This window comes from Oxyura jamaicensis, chromosome 4 (assembly GCF_011077185.1).
Source record: "Oxyura jamaicensis isolate SHBP4307 breed ruddy duck chromosome 4, BPBGC_Ojam_1.0, whole genome shotgun sequence".
Classification (NCBI taxonomy): domain Eukaryota; kingdom Metazoa; phylum Chordata; class Aves; order Anseriformes; family Anatidae; genus Oxyura; species Oxyura jamaicensis.
Genome location: NC_048896.1, coordinates 51,620,993 through 51,636,952, shown reverse-complemented (window position 1 = coordinate 51,636,952; position 15,960 = coordinate 51,620,993). Strand labels below are relative to the sequence as shown.

The 15,960-nt window shown below is 41.2% G+C and overlaps 1 protein-coding gene across 7 annotated transcripts in view; it reads left to right on the top strand.

Annotated features, from left to right (window-relative positions):
• The window catches only part of TRIM2 (tripartite motif containing 2), a 93,090-nt gene that overhangs the window by 22,851 nt on the left and 54,279 nt on the right, over nt 1-15,960 (top strand). The window contains exons 1-2 of one of the 7 annotated variants that reach the window (XM_035323505.1): nt 4,992-5,190; nt 6,446-6,585. The exons of 3 other annotated variants lie outside the window; for them this stretch is intronic. The gene's annotated coding sequence lies outside the window, so the exon portion shown is untranslated. Of the gene's footprint in view, nt 1-4,991; nt 5,191-6,445; nt 6,586-14,197; nt 14,368-15,960 lie in introns of those variants that run through there. 3 more of the 7 variants (XM_035323506.1, XM_035323512.1, XM_035323509.1) reach the window with 3 other exon arrangements.

Sequence of the window (15,960 nt, the reverse complement as noted above, 5' to 3'; positions counted from 1 at the left end):
ATTACATCAGTGTTTCCTGGACACTTGCTTTTGAAAGAAAACGTGCTTATGTGAATGAAAGTTCCTGAAAAACAGTAATACTGAGACAACATGATTTAATAGGAGCCTGGACTGGTGGTTAATTTTTGAGGAGAGCAAATTATGTATGATTCAGGACAGTACAGAGTAGAAGTGTGGGCCTGGTGTATGCCAAAATTTAAGGGTCATGATTGCTATGGAAGTGGAACTTTGAGCTTGAGCAGGCAGAAGTAGTATGGTGCTTATCTGCCTGTGTCGTGGTATATTTTCATGAGAAACTTGAGAAAGTGGCTCACAGTCTTCATTCATCCCCTGCTTTGGTCCATAATGCTCAATCGCTGCATCACCCGTGGCACTCAACAGACCTGCGAGCTAATTCATCTCACTCGCCTTGCAGAAAGTTGATGCATTTTGCTGTGGGTTCATTTTCTGCTAGGAGATGAACTGTATCCCTTCACTGGAGGTCCAAAAATTGCCACAGCCAGAGTAAGAAAAAATTGCCATGGTGCAAGGTGAGAATTAGGTGTGTGCAGCAGGGGTGTGGGGAAGGGAAGCAGAAACCTTTGAAAACAGCCTAATGTTTGTCTTTTGGAATCACATCCTTCCAATCTTTGACCTTTATGAACGCCACTGGCAGAAGTACATTGCATGCTGTTTGATGGCTTGTTGGTAAACTTGAAGAAGACAAAAGAGTATCCAGTCATTAGCTCCTGCACTGTGGGCTTCAGGGTGGGGAAAAAGGGCTTACCATTGCAGCTCACTTAGAAGGGACAAGGCTGAATGTCTCTGTCACCAGAGCTCTCAGAAACAGATTATGTGCCCCAGGCAAGCACAGATCCCTGCAGTCACAGATGTTAGTGAGAGCTGATGTGAAAAAGTGGCTTAGTGCTATACTTGTTCTTGCTTTTCCTGGGAACAGCCAGGGGCTGCTGCAGGCTGTAGTGAAAATACCAGCAGCCTTGGGGCTTCTCCAACTGTGGCATCAAGGTTATAATGTATCTTTTTTTTTTTTTTTTTTTCTGAGCTGTGTATTATCTGTGGAAAAGGAGCGTTAACTGCACTATAAAGCAAAATACCAACAGCTCTGAAGCAGCCCAGTCCTGATCTAACAGTAGGAGCAGACTGCAAAGGATTATCAGAGTATATTATCTCTTCAGATCATCAGCAACTTGAAGGGGATCAGACTTTTGCCAAACTTAAGTCTCTGGAAAACAATCTGAAATACTGAAATGAAACACACAGTAAGCGACTAAATTCACAGTAATGAATACAAGCTCAGCATCTGAACCCAGATCTGAGATACTCCATGTGCTGGCTTTAAATCACAACTAATCCTTCTTTAAAAAAAAAAAAAATGGGTCATTGTCAGTGCCAAAATCTACATTATTGTATTTCATCAACAGTAGGAGAACTGAAACTTCACCTTGAACTCCTCCTCCAAGGGCAGATTTGTCTGTTTATCAGACTTGTGGTTTTTCACTCTGTACAAAGCAATGACAGCTTGTTTGCATCAGAAGATTAATGTAAGACTTGAACTATGACCAACCTGAAATCTACATAAATGTATTTAAAATCCTATTCTGAGTAGTTGACTGTGAGAATGAAAGGTGAACACAGAGCTGTGGTGCATCCCTGGTTTGTTAATCTGCCAACCTGAGCTTCCTTCATTCTACAGTTCATAGGTTCAAGTTAAATAGCAAGGTGCATTCTCCAACAAACCCAGAGCTTTCAGCTATCACTTTCTCACTATTTAAACTGCAAAACAACAGGACAGAAAATAAATTGCTTCCATCTATACCTTTACAATATACAAGTTCCAACAAAATCACACTAGGCTCAACGGCAGCAGAATCCAATCCGAGGGAGAATTTCTGCCGCCTACTGTGCATCAAAACCTGTCACTGACTGAGGAGGGGCAATTTTCTTTGCTTCAACAAAGATACAGTGCAGTTTAAAAAAATATTTCAAGAATCTAAACACAAAGTTGCATATAATCAGTATTATCAAGATCTAAGCTGCATTCTTTTCCTAGTCCTTGTCCTGTTAACACTGCTGATGTAGTTGATCTTGGTGAAAAGTCAGGGTTTTTTTCTGTTTACAGGGAAAATAACAAGGTTATTTGGTAGCTGGCATTTGAAAACATCCTTAATGGAAGCTGCCATTTTTCTGAGAAAGGAAATGGTCCTCTAGCAGATGGTTTTCTTTAACTGATCTGGTCTTTGTTGTAGTTGTTCCTATATAAAGCGTTCTACTGTAAGTTTTCTCTCATCAGCAAACTGATGCATGTCTTCCATCTCAGTTTCTCAAGAAAGCTAACATCCCTGTGCTAGATAGGAATGTGACGCTTGTCTGCCTCGGAGTTCATGGAGATGGTGTGTGAGAAACTGGGTATCAAATGATGTCTTAGCAATATGCGGGGGAAAGCAGTGCATGCTGCAGTGAGGGGACACGCAGCCCGCCTGCCTCGGAGCAGGAGGTATCTGTGGGCAGTAGGATGCTTCTACTCACACAGGTGATACTAAGGAGGAAATGAACAACAGGAAAGGAAGGGGAAACAGTTGAAGAATAAGAGTGATCCCCAGAGCCTGGAAAATGAAAGGTCATTTCAAATCAGTCCTCTATTTCTGAATCTTGATTTTTGTTTATTTATTTTTAGTTATTAGCAGTTATTTGTGAAAACACCTTTGATATAAATGGACTGGAATATTTTTTCTGAGAGAACAGTTAAATTGAAGGGCACCTGAGAGATGAGTGTAAGTAATGCCTTTGCTCCTCAGGGCAAAAAAAACACATTGTTTGCACCAACATCACAAACTGAAAGTGGTAATTTCCACCCACTCTTCACTTTAACACCATGTCTCACCAGAAAATGTTTTCTTATTCCAAAGATAACGCTCATTCAACTTGTCCTGTACTATAACAGTACAGATGGGAAGAGGGCCTGTATGTCCAGAAAGCCACGCAAGGGCTATTCTGCTGCACCCTTGTGAAACAATTTCTGCCCCCAGATCTGAACTCTGCTCTACCAGGATCGAGTCCTTTGATTTCACGGAAAATATTAGTCCTGATAAAAGTAAGATGTAGTCAATTGACCCCAAGTGTTTACTAAGAAAAATAATAACTCAACTGTTAACCAACCCTGTTTTACTGCTATATCAAAAAGATACCTTTACTTCAGCTGATGTCTGCATTTCAGGTGTTTTGCTGTTAACCTTCTTGGGGGAGCAGAACAAAAGGAAAAATGCTAGAATGCAGGCCAAAGATGTACAACTGAGGTAGCAGTCAACTAGTAGGACACAGGAAATCTGTTCTCCTGTACCTCTTGTTTGTGTGGGGTGCTCTGGTGTCTAATAATATGACTGAGCTCATGTGTAGGCCTTTACATTGGATCACTAGATTGTATTTCACTCTTCTGGAGGGCTGCCTGTTTTCACAAAAGCTGTAGGAATATAATACCTTAGAGAGCTCTAGCCTTCTACCAGATTTGATCAAAATATTCAGTGGCTATTGGAAGGAACTGTGACAGCACAGGAAAAAATACATGTACAGAAAATTAGTTCGTAATTTTATCCTTTGTGTCTATTAATTAGAATATTTTTTATTTTATTTTTTTAAAATAATAATCCAGTCATATCAATCCTGAATCCAAGTAGGGTTGTAATCATGCAAAAAAGGAAAAATGGAGCAAGTGACAAGGCTCGGGATTTTTAGGCAGACTGTTTACAATGGTGTTTTTATTTTGTTAATGACTCACTGCACTGATTCATGCTTTAGTGAAAGCTGCCTCATTTACAGATTCTCAGTATCCAAACAGAGCAAGCTTATTCCCAGCAGAAAAGCTTGCAAAAGTTTTCTGGCAAAACTGAAGACTAAATCAAACTTGATATTTTGAAGTAAATAACACAGATAACAACAATCTTTTGCTTCAAGCAACAGCAAAACTTCTTTATCTTCTGTAAACAAGAGAATTTTTTTTTTTTTGCAATTTTTTTGTTAGAAAAACCACGTAGTTTTGTACAGATTCAAAACCTTGAGCTATGCAGAAATGTAGGTGAGCGCTCAGGCCTCTTGCATCTGAATGTAATCAGGGCAGTAGATCTTTAAATAGTTGAAACTAGGGTGTGAAAGTGACTTAGGAGCTTCAAGTCTGGGACTTTCACTGGGTGCTTTTAGAAATTTTATTTGTGATACTTCTGGTAAAGTGCTTATTGTATAATTATGGACAGGATCACCCCAGAGGCTCTCCATCAAGCAACTGTCCACCGACTGTGAGTTGCCTTACTAGAGGAAGAAACAGCAAATGAAAAGAGAGAAAAAAAAAAAGACCCCAGTGGGTTTGTTTCCCACCTGGAAGCATTTAAAGGATGTAAGTGGATCAGCATTCACTTCCCTGTTTATAAAAACCAGGTTGTTCTGAGTTGCTAAACCGTTGAACTAAGCAATGCACTTTTTTTTTTTTTTTTTTTTTTAAATCATTTTCCAGAGAGGCTGTTTGTGCTGGGAGGGAGGGCTGCAAGCTTGCTTTGTTCCCCTGGGGGGGTGGGGGGGAGGTGTCTGCCACCTCCCTGAGCCGTGGGGTGCTCTCAGGGGCTGGGGGCTGCTGGGGGGGCAGCGAGCCAGCCAGCCGCACGCACGCAAGAGTGCATGCAGTCAGTCTGGCGTGGGGCTGCCTGCTTATTTTCAAAGCCTTTGTACCTCAGGTTACTTGTAAGGCTGGTGCTCGGGGAGTTCAGCTAAAAGCTGGGCTGTGCATATTCCCCGGTTTGCTTGTAATTTGCAGTTTATGAAAACCAGATGGATGACTCCGTGCTCTGCAAGTTAGCGTAGGGATGGGAGCTCCTGACATGAGAGCAGCTTTTACAGAAAACACTGAGTTAAGAAGATTCAGGCTCAAGCTAGATTGCTTCTTCCCTCCCCCCCTTTTGTCTATTTTTACTGCATCATTGGTATGTGTCCAAGGAGAGTCGGCCATATCATTCGGAAATACGAGGGGATAAACTTTTGACTGTTGGATCTCGTCAGGCTGAGAGGCTCTAGAGTAAATGAACTGGGAGAGAGAGAATTAAAGAGGGATTTCTTTAGGTGAACTTCCTTGGTTGTCTGCTCTGCCAACAGCAGTGTAAAATAACGAAGAAACCGCAGCAGTCCTTTCCCACTGTCTCTCTAAACAATGTAAGTTATCCTTTCACACTCGTCTCTAACTATCCTTGTGCTTTTTTCAGCTCTCGAGTGTTTTGGGAGAGTAGTGGCTGAGCAGCGGGTGAGCTCCTGCCAGGAGCTGTGTGCGTGAGCGTGGGCTTTGTCTTCGCTTCTCTTCCTCAAGTCAGGGTGGCAGCGGCGCAGTCCGAGCAGTCTGACAGCACCTTTCTCTGGCAGTCGTGCCAGCTCAGCTTTAGGTGGCTGTCGAAACCTTTAAACCTTTTCAGTGCTCGTGCAGAGATCCGTTTGTGGCTGGCACGAGACAATAGCAAATGTTTTTATTGAACCGTGTGTGTCAAGCTTGCTGTAAGAGCAAGCATTTCAAAGGGGATTGATTGTGTGCTGCTGTGTAAACAGGACAGGATGTGACGGGGAAACAAATGTTTCCTGCTCTTTAATATTTAAAAGCAATAATTGAAACAAAGCCAAGCAGTTTGCCTAGAAAAGGCATAGTGATCTTTATTCAAAGCAAAATAAATCTCTGTAAATCTAAGAGGGCAATGTCAAGGTATTAGTAGGAGGGAGAGTTTTACTTCTCACAGGTGTCAGGTTTTTTGACGTTGGCAGTTGGCATTAATGTCACCATATTCTGTTGTTCTGCTTTTGTGAATATTAACTCGAGCCAATATCTGATGCATAGCTCCCCTGCTAAGCATGCATGCACCCCCTCCCCCGGCACTTTTTTTAGTTTATTTTACTGTTTTCAAAAAGCATTCTAGGCAGACTGTCAGGCAGATTGAAAGATTTAAGTAAGAACAAGGAAATATAATGTATCAGGTAATATACCAAGAATAAGACCATAATCACCCTGAAGTCAAATATTCATCTAGCAAGGTACAATTACATAAATGTCCATTTTTATGTATATAAGACAAATGTGGTGAAAGTACAGTGACAAAATAAGTATTTATTAGGTAAGGACATGGTATAAGAAAAGCTGCCGTCTGTTCCAGCCTCAGATTGTTTGTCTTTGAGGGCAGTGAATTTATTACCTGGATAACAGCTCTGTGGCCAGCTATTGTGATACAACCATCAGAAGTTTTCTTTCTTATAGTTCCACATTTCCACTTGTGCAAGAACTGAACAGAAATTGACCAGTGATGCTAATGAGAGCTTCTAGGCAATGTAAAATGTTTGGAATAAGTGTACGAATATAAACTGTAGGGCTTGAAAAGTATATTAAAAGGCTTGGTTTGTTAAAATCTATATAAACTTGTTTATTTTAAAGCTAGCCCCATGACTTTCTGGAAGATGGACTCATGAAATCTAAGCCTGGAGCGGTTATAGAGAGAAGGTACCAGGAAGCTACTGTACCTGGTCTTGAGACTGCAACGTCTTGCTAGAAAACAAAGAAAGCAGAAAGCTGAGGTTAGTCCCTGTTTCCAGAGAGTTTTTTTGGGGGGGTCATTCTATTGGCTGTTGATGAATGAAACAAGGCTTCTGTGCTTTATTTACCCTTGTCCAAAAATGTTTATGATAAGCCAAAGGTTTCCTTAAACTTCTCAGCAAAGCATCTGACAAACTTGTGAACAAACTCACATCTCTGATCTGGTCCTGCAGCGCCCGCAGTTTGGCTGTAAAGAACAGCTTGGTGTTTTCTTTAGTGAGGGCTTTGCCATTTTTAATGAGAAATGGCTTTGATACACCAAGGTTTTCCTGAGAGGGAAGGTTAAGAAGAATCTCTTTGTTACTCCAAGGAGCATCACTAATGCATGCTGCTTGAGGGCCAGAAGGAAACATGCAGTGGATTTTATGACAGAACAAATTCTAGATGGAAACATCTATTTCAGCCAACTGGGGAAAATTTTATGATTTTTGTATGCAATTTTAAAAGGGAGACAGCAAATGTATCATGCCAGATACAGAATAAAAATCAGAAGTCTATGTTTAATGCCTTTATTTAGGGCAGGGAAGAGGGGGGAAAGTCTTTTTTTTTTTTTTTTTTTTTTTTATGGAAGTTGTTTTCTGTGCATGAATTCAGTGGAATCTTGGCTTTGAGGCTAGGTATGAGATAAGCAGTGTCCATATCCTGACAGCACACGAGTGCTGTCTGAATTCTGTTATGTCCAGCAGTATGCACAGTGGTTGGAATTTCAGATCTTACCTGGACGAAGATGGCAGTGCAGCTGGGGGATTTCCTAAGCCCATGATAGTATTTTTCTCTGGCAATCCCAGCTTGAAGGTCAGGTTGTTTACTGGAAAAGCCCAGACAATTGCTGCTTGAAGCCATCTCAAAAACATGATGGGCCTGTCTTTGCCTGATAATGGAATTTAATTAATTCATAATAAAACTAGGATTTGAACAGCTTATATAAACACAGTGAGGCTCCTGATTCCTTTGAGGAAAATTGGGGAATTAAATGAACTGAAAAGGTTTGGGTGTTCTAATTCAGAGAACAAAGTGTTGTACATTACTATAGTAAATCTGAAATTTAATCATCTGCATAAAATATTTCTGCATAGTTTTGCAGAAATGTGTAGGATGGTGTCTAGACACATCAAGTATTTATACAAAAACAAAGGCAGGATGTATGGTAAGGTAAGAGAGATTCTTGGGCCAAGTGTAAATGAAATGGATTTGATCACTTGGCAAGCATTTTCACTCATCAAAATTAAACATGCCCAAGGGTACAAGTGTAGCTGATTTGAACTATTTGTTTATATACAGCAGCAAACACGTCTTTACTCTAAATAATGCAGTTTATAAAGAATGATCTTAGATAGAACTGTACTACAGAAGAGAAGAACACTACATATTTCAATATTTTTATTTGGACAGTGCAGTATTACAAAAATCCATTAATTCTTAAGAATCTACAAATGGTTTGAAAACTCAAAGAATGCTTTTGAACTTTTCTTTCTTTTTTATTTTTTTTATTTTTATTTTTTAATTTTTGGATCTCTGAAAACTTTCTCCTGGACACCTGCCCATTCATACTTTGCAGGATAACATACATGAACTTGCTTTTTTTTAGTCAGGCTTCAGGGACCATATTGAAGAAATCCCATGACTGTCAGAATAAAATCCACAATTGCTGATCCTATGCTTGGCTGACACCTTGAACCAAAATTAGATATGCTATTTCTAGAGACTTCAGGTTGTGGTTTAAGAAAAAATGAAAATGAAACAAACCAAAAACCTGACCATGTGGAAGTGTGTGACATGAGCTACTATTAAAAAAAAAAAAAAAAAAAAAAAAAAAAGGAGAGAAGACTCCAAAACAAAACCAGTACTTATTGAATGGAATAAAAGTTGGAAAGGAAATAATCATTGTTTGGAGCTTACTAAAATACTGAAGGGAAAAGAGCATGGCTTATCAGTCATATAAATAGACTTCACCTCTTTGTGCCTCTGTTTTTGATGGGTTATTGCTTATGACATGCTTCTTCTGTTAGAAATGGGCCTGCTCTTGTATTTGTTATATGACATTACTGTATTGTAGACAGTCTGTTGGCGTGTTGTAAGGTTTATGTTGACATGTGCCTGTAATGGGAGGAGCTTTTCGGTTGCAAATACTGAGCTATTACAGTTTGGAAAAAATCTTGTTTTGTGAAAAGTTGTTTGAACCTTTCCCTTGCTTTCTGATCAACTGGAATAAAGCCCACCTCCCACTGAGTAAAACTCATCTTGACCTTTGCAGAGATGTTGGTGGCATTTCTTATCAACCCTTCTGAATTGTTCTATTTCTATAAAGACCAGGTTTTATTTCTGTGATTGAAATAACTAAATATTTACTGTATAAATTGTCATATTAAACGTATTTGTCTACCATTTTCTAAAATAAACTCTCTAGATATTTTTAGTCACAGAATCTGTAGACTTATCCCGGCATTGCTTGCCATTCCTTCTAATTGGGGTGTTTTGCTATATTTGGATTGGGCATTGCTTGTTTTAAAAGGTGGAAGTAATAGTTTAGCTTGTAACTGGACTAGTATGAAGTGAAATAAATAAAATAACATGCCATTCTAATGTATCGTATGGGGAGAGCCAAGGATCTAGTCAGTTGAAAAGTCTGTTGGCCACCAGGCAGCTTTCCCACTTACCAGCTGGATGTTAGGTAAGAGCTCAAAAGCAAATTCCATTCAAAAGGAATAATTGAAATAGCAGTTGTAATATACTACTTGAGACAGTGAACAGCTACTGTGGCAGGTAGATGTGGTCTGACTCCATCCACCTTGCTGCCAGTTCGTTGCAGTAAGGTTAAAAAAGTCATAGCTAAATTAAGAAGGAGGCTAATCATAGACATGTGAAAAATGTTAACAGCATGTATTCTGGCACCTCTTACGTTACATGGTGATCTGCTTGACACAAGCATCAGAATATATCCTGTATAGCTGGACTGCTACCATAGCCATTTTGGCAGCAGTTTGTTTGTAAACCATAACACATTACTGTTAGATATTAGGTCTTTAAGATAATAGATTAACTTTAAGAATATACACTGCCCCTAGGAGAAGACTAATGACTGTAGATGACATATAATCATCTATAACCTGAACGTTCCCCTGAAAGGACTGGACAACTTGACTTTTTATGGTCAGCATTTTGCTCATGTATAAAATCATTATTCATTCTCTCACTTTGAAACCTTCTGAATATTTGCAGTCTTGGATAGATGTTAGCAGCAATTAATTAGGTGGATCTTCAGCTCTTAAGTCAGGGTGGATGCCCCCTGCAAAAGAGATATAAAGTTTGGAGTAGATGCAGTTGCTTCTGGACAGTTTCTAAATGCATCAGATGAATGTGCAGCAATCTGCTGGTTCCTAATCCAGTATGGATTTATTGTTTTAGTATTATTAGTCTGTCTAAGCGTGTGAATGATCAGTTTATTTCTGGGTGACTTTCTGTTGTTGGTTTGTGTTTATTTTGTCATGTAAAGCTATTTGCTCTGTGTTACCATGAGCTTCTGTTCTAGACTTCACCCCCACCCCCATCCTGGAAATGTAGAGTGACAATCCGCTCTCTTTCTGTTGAGTTTTTTATTATTATTATTATTATTGAATTGGTATTGAATACTAGGCTTGATGATGTCCTTTCGTTGAACTTGTCATTTGAAAAACTGTCATGTGGAGTGACGGCTTAAAGGAAAGTTGTAAATTTTAGACTCTGCATAGATTTATATTGTGCCTGACTCCTGGGTTGGTTTTGAACTTGAGGTGTGTGATATCTTCCAGTGTGTTCTGTGAAGTGCTTAAGAGTTGATTTAGCAAGGAAAGAGCAGTGGTTATATTATGCTGAATTTTTGACTGATATGAAGACACTCCTACAGCTTGTGCAGATCAATAAACCGTCCAAAGCAGTGATGAAATATTGAACAAATGCACTTGATATAATTACTTACAGGCAAAAAAAAAAAAAAAAAAAAAAAAAGATTGCACTCAGAAGATTTTGCTGAACTTGGAAAATACTCTTGAAAAGATCCTAACAATATGTTGAGCTCAGCAAGTTTGCTGATGACACCAAGCTGTATGGTGTGGCTGACACGCAGGAGGGAAGGGATGCTGTACAGAGGGCCTGGACAGGCCTGAGAGGCGGGCCTGTGAGAATCTCATGAGGTTCAACAAGGCCAAGTGCAAGGTCCTGCATCTGGGTTGGGGAGCTCCCACGCACAAATACAAGATGAGTGGAGAATGGCTTGAGAGCAGTCCTGATGATTTGGGGGTGTTGGTTGATCAGAAGCTCAACATGAGCCAGCAATATGCACTTGCAGCCTAGAAAGCCAACCGTATCCCAGGCTGCACCAAAAGCAGTGTGGCCAGCAGGGCAAGGGAGGTGATTCTCCCCCTCTGCTCTGCTCTTGTGAGACCCCACCTGGAGAGCGTTCAGCTCTGGGGCCCCCAGCACAAGAAGGACATGGACAAATCAGAGCGAGTCCAAAGGAGGGCCGCAAGGATGATCAGAGGGCTGGAGCACCTCTCCTATGAAGGCAGGCTGAGGGAGTTGGGGTTGTTCAGCCTGAGGAAGAGAAGGCTCTGGGAATACCTTATTGCAGCCTTCCAGTACCTAAAGGGGGCCTACAGGAAAGCTGGGGAGGGACTCTGTCAGGGAGTGCAGTGATGGGACAAGGGGTAATGGCTTTAAACTAAAAAAGGGTAGATTTAGATGAGATATTAGGAAGAAATTTACTGTGGTGTTGGTGAGGCACTGGCACAGGTTGCCCAGAGAAGCTGTGGATGCCCCATCCCTGGAGGTGTTCAAAGCCAGGCTGGATGGGACTTTGGGCAGCCTGGTCTGGTGGGAGGTGTCCCTGCCCATGGCAGGGGGGTGGAATTAGATGGTCTTTAAGGACATCAGTAAAGACGTATTTTCCCCAAGCTCTATGGCATTGCATTTAGAAAAATAGAGAGTACCTCTGCAGAGAAGGAAGGTAAACACATGAATCTTAAGGAAATATTACCAGAAGTCTTTTTTTTTTTCTCTCTCTTTTTTTTTTTTTTTTTTCCCTGAAGGATAAACTATGTTGGAAAAGGAAGGGGGATGTGGAGAAATAGTAGGTTAATATTGTATTCACTAAGAAAAGGTTCCCTGCTCAGAGTGATGACCAGTCAGTCTCCATTGTTGTGTGTCTTGTTCATATGACATAGAAGTGAGCATACACGCTAAAGACGCTCTGTGGCTCTCAGTGGCATTCTTCATACAACAGGTTGTGTATTAAGGCAGCAGTCTGATGGATTAATTTCACATGACGTCCCTAAATAGCTCTGCTAAGTAATAAAAACAGCCCTGTGGTGCCATTATTGTCCATTAACTATGCAAAAAGGGAGTGGCTGCTATGACAGCTCCTGTGATGTCTACACTGAGTATTTTGAAGGTGAGACTGGGTCAAAACAAAAGTAAATCTAGCTCAGCCTTATAATCTGGATGATGGCTGACAGTGGGTGCCTACAGAAAAGCATAAGAATAGATCAGACATATAATAGTATGCCCCTGAATGCTCTTTCATCTTCAGTGATTTGTGCTTCCAGCTCTGCTTCTGGTAGAGGTGGTGTCTTTATATTTAAAAATCTTGAGTCAGTTTACCCTCCGTGAATTTGTCATTCTGTCCTGGAATGCCCGTAAATTATTAACAGCTGTAGCATCCTGGGGCAATGAGTTTCATAGCTCACAGAATGAAGTATGCAGGACATGGCTGACGGTCTCAAAAGGGGTTTCTCATCTGTGGTCATTAAAAAGAAAGATTAAAATGCAGTAGTTATAAATTGTGAATAAAATTTAATTCAGAGTTACAGGTTCATCAGCATTCCAGAAGCATTTATCTGAAATGTGTCCTAACAGCCCCTGACTGTGCTAACTGAGCCAGAGATGAAGTTCAGCACCCGAAACAGTGCAGAGCATGTATGTTGGATCTGTAACTAGGATTTCTCAATTTCTTTTAACAGCAGTGCCTACAGCTGGTTACTTCACATACTTTTCTAACAGGTGTTGTCATTTCGATGATACTGCATATAACCTGTATCAAGAACAGCATGTTTTGTCTTGTCACAGTCATCACAAGGACTGCTGCTAAATTCTCAGGCAGCTCTTACATCGCTTCACAGAATTTGCAGAAAGAAGAAGCTGGCAAGATCTAATCCTGTTCTCTGACTGCAAAAGATTCAGTCTTTATAAAGACTGAATATATAAAATATAAAACTTTATATCTTGCACCTCTTTTGTTACAAAAATATCCCTCAACCAAACTAAAAGCTTTCTATGAAAACTTATTTCATAGCGTAGAAAATACTTGGTGTTAGATTGTGTCATTGTGGTTAAATGGCAGTAGCTGACTTGTGAGACCTTCGGGCACTCCCAGTATTTGCAGAAGTACTGGCTTTCCCATAAGGTAAAAGAGATGTATTTTTATGTAGACATTGTTGTACTGTGTATCCTGCTTCAGTTTGGGAGTGTTAAAAATTGTGTCATATGAGCAGTACTACTTCCCTCATCTTTTGTTAGCTATTAATTTGTAAGTTGTGGTGTCAGTTTGGAAAGACAGGAGGATATGTATGAGGGGCTTCAGAGCACATAATTTTTGCAGAAGGCTGGCATGTTGTCAGTGATGGGCGTTTGCTCACAGTCAGCCTGCCAGTGCCCTGTAGGAGCCTTGGGCATCTAGCCTGAACCTGCCCTGTGTGTTTGCTGGCACATGGGAACCTGGAAGAGACATCCAAGGGAAAGCTTAGGAGGGTTATTCTTGGAGAAGGATAAAGGTGGGCACCTCTTCCTGCTGCTCCTCCTTGCAGCTTGTATCTGCTCTAAAAACTTGTACCTTGTGGAAAAGGCCTGAGGAAAGGCCAGGCTGAGGCAGTGTAGCTGCTTGGCGGGCCCTGAGGAAGGACCACAAGGACTGCCTGGAGGTCCGGCCTGCTCAGGGGCACGGGGGGCCTGTCAGGTGGCCCCGTCTTACTGTGGCTGCAGTGAAACCCTGCTGTGGAAATGCACAATTGGGAACTGGTGAATTTCTGCAGATAAGGCACAAGGCATGGGGAACGCATCGTCTATGCTGCAGAAAGGTTTCAGCTTTTTCCCACAACAACAGTTCTTTAAATAGGAGCACTGGAGTGCAATCAGCAAGCAAGTGTCCCTGCTGAGGACTGGAAAGGCGTGTTTACTCGGTGAAGTGCAGCCATTGGGTGTTCCTAGGGTTTGAAGTGCTGGGGCTGACTAATGCTAAGTCAAATGGAGTGACCCTCTGAGTGTGGAGGAGGAGAAGACAGCGTTGCAGCCAACGGGCTCAGGCTGTGTGCACTTGGAGCTCCCCACAAGAGCTGCAGATGGCTGTGTTATTGTTTTTTGGTCAGTTTAACATAGATGTGCATACAGCTATTGTTATAACCCACAGAGCTGCTCTTGCCAAGGTTATTCTGACACTGTTTCCCTGTTTCTGGTGCCAGAGTACCTGCCGTATGCAGCTACGTGTTTACCTACTTGCTGTGAAAGTTCAGTGTCGCGTTATTGCCAGCATAATGAGCCTGCCTGGGTAAACCTCTGCCTGCCCCTTAACGCTTGGTTGAGGTCTTCTCTGAGACCAAGGGTGATATATAGATGCTTAGACATACATCTGTGTGTTTGAAAGGCATTTCAGTTCAGAAGAAGGCAGCAGACATAGAAGGTAACGTCGCTGTTGGCTCCGAGCGAGAAAATGAGGTGGGTACTGTACAAAAGCTCAGGTAAATGCAGAGAAGCAGCAAGCAATATTTAACCCTTTAAACAGTGTAAGTGCTGCAGGTTATGTGAACCTGAGTTCCGCATGCTCACGGGCTGGGGAGGGTCTCTTCTGCCTCCTGTCCTTCACAGTCTCTCTTCCATATGTGTTTTTGGCAGAAATCCCACCTGCTCAGGCAACCTATCTACACAGACCATGTGCTACGGAGACATGAATTCCTATGCTTTCCTGTGCCTGTGTTGTTTGCTTTTTTATTAATGCTTATACTTTCTGCCATTTCTTGCCGTTAAACATCTATATTTTTCCTCCCAGTTTATTTTTCTTATGCTGTTTCTGTTGAGAAGTGGGATTTTGAAGGTTAAAAAATTTTAAAAAAAAAAAAAAAAAAAAAAGGAAGAAAGAAGCCTAACGGGCTGTAAGTCTCTAGGTTAATTTGCACAGAAGTTGCATGGCATGTGGTGATAGCTGGGTGCTGTCTTGTCCCTCGCTGTTTTGAACTTTGTGCTAATTCAACAAAATCCAAGTGAAGTGAATGGAAACAGAAGCAGAGGACAGGTCAGTGGGGAATATATGACTGAACTCGAGGCTATCACCTCTCCTAAAGGGAGAGTGGCAGAACTGTAAGATCAAGCAGAGATGCAGCATGGGGCAGGCTGGTGTTTCAGGAGGGTGTGGCGGGGATGATCTCTGAGCAGTTCAACCTTCACCGCACAGCTCAGGACCAAGCATTTGCATCTACCTTTTACTTTTCTTGCCATTGCTCAGCAGCTCTAAAGAAAATGCCTAGAGCAGTTTGTAATGTACCTTATATCTAACAGTATGTAGAAAAGGCCAGGGACCTCTTCCCAAACAGATTCCTGCCCAGCCTCCTGTTTTTTGTCTGTACTACCTAATGTCCTGCGCCTGGAGGGTTTAGCAGTGATTAGTCTGGAGTCCTCTTGGAGCACTTTTATTTCAAGTAGCATTTCAGAGCAGCTGTTTATGGAAGCTGCAGTGACTTGAGGCACAGTTTTAATTATTTGCCAGCTCAGTTATTTTTATTTATTTATTTTTTAAGCTCATGTACCTAAAAAAAAGGCTGAACAGAGATTGATTAGTGTTAATAAAATAGATAGGCCTAGAGAGTCAAAAATGTATAAGTGAAATGTCTAAGTGTGAGGGTCATGTTAATGCACTTGGTAGTTAATCAGAATAGTTAGTTTTTTTTTTTTTTCATGGATGCTCTGACTAGCAGCTTTGGATGGCAAGTGTAGAATTTAAAATCCTTTTACTTAGGCCTGGGCAATGTCTAGCCCATAAAATAATTATTTGAGTCTGCCTCACTGTGTTTTTTTTTCTTTAAAATAGCTCACCTGAGAAAATAATGTTTTATTAAACATGGAAAGGGCTATGGTCCTGAAATGAGGTCCTGAAAACCTCAGACAGACAAATAGCCTTAAAGTAAGTATCACATCTCAGGTGTCTGATTACTGTGTGATAATATGAGCTCTAACCTGCCAGCCTTATCCCTTGGTGTGTGCAGGGCAGCCACCAGAAAGGCTCCCCTTCATCCGAGGGCGAGACTGTAGGAACATGGGTCTGTAGGGATGGAAGCAGG